Source organism: Athene cunicularia, assembly GCF_003259725.1.
Source record: "Athene cunicularia isolate RWA chromosome 26 unlocalized genomic scaffold, athCun1 chr26_part2, whole genome shotgun sequence".
NCBI classification, from domain to species: Eukaryota; Metazoa; Chordata; class Aves; order Strigiformes; family Strigidae; genus Athene; species Athene cunicularia.
In genome coordinates, this window is record NW_020799137.1 from 2,042,183 (window position 1) to 2,042,638 (window position 456).

Below are 456 nucleotides of genomic sequence, written 5' to 3' on the forward strand. Positions count from 1 at the left end.
ACCCCCAGCAACACTCGGTCCCTGAGTCAGTATCCTGGCATGGACACCCCTAGCCCAGGCACCCCAGCAGCCGAGGGATGCTGTCACCTCCCCCATCCTTTAAAACCAGTCTGGCCCCGATTCAAACAGAGAAAGGCAGAAAATCACCACCGCCTGCTCCCAGGACGGGAAGAGTAGAGGGGCAGGAGCGCTGGGAGGTGTCCTGGTGCACACACACGCGCGCACACGCACACAGCCGTGCACACTCGCAGCGCACAGCCCCACACCCATCCCCTCTCCCTCCATCACTGGCGCATCTTTTGTGCTTTCGCTCTGCCCAGGCAGGCAGGGACCGGCTAGCATCGTGCCCTTCGCAAAGCCTCCCCGAGGACTGACGCAGCCCCCCCGCAGCCATCAGCACCCCCACCTGCCTCGTGCCCTGAGGGATGCGGGCAGGAGGACCCAGCACGCCCTGCC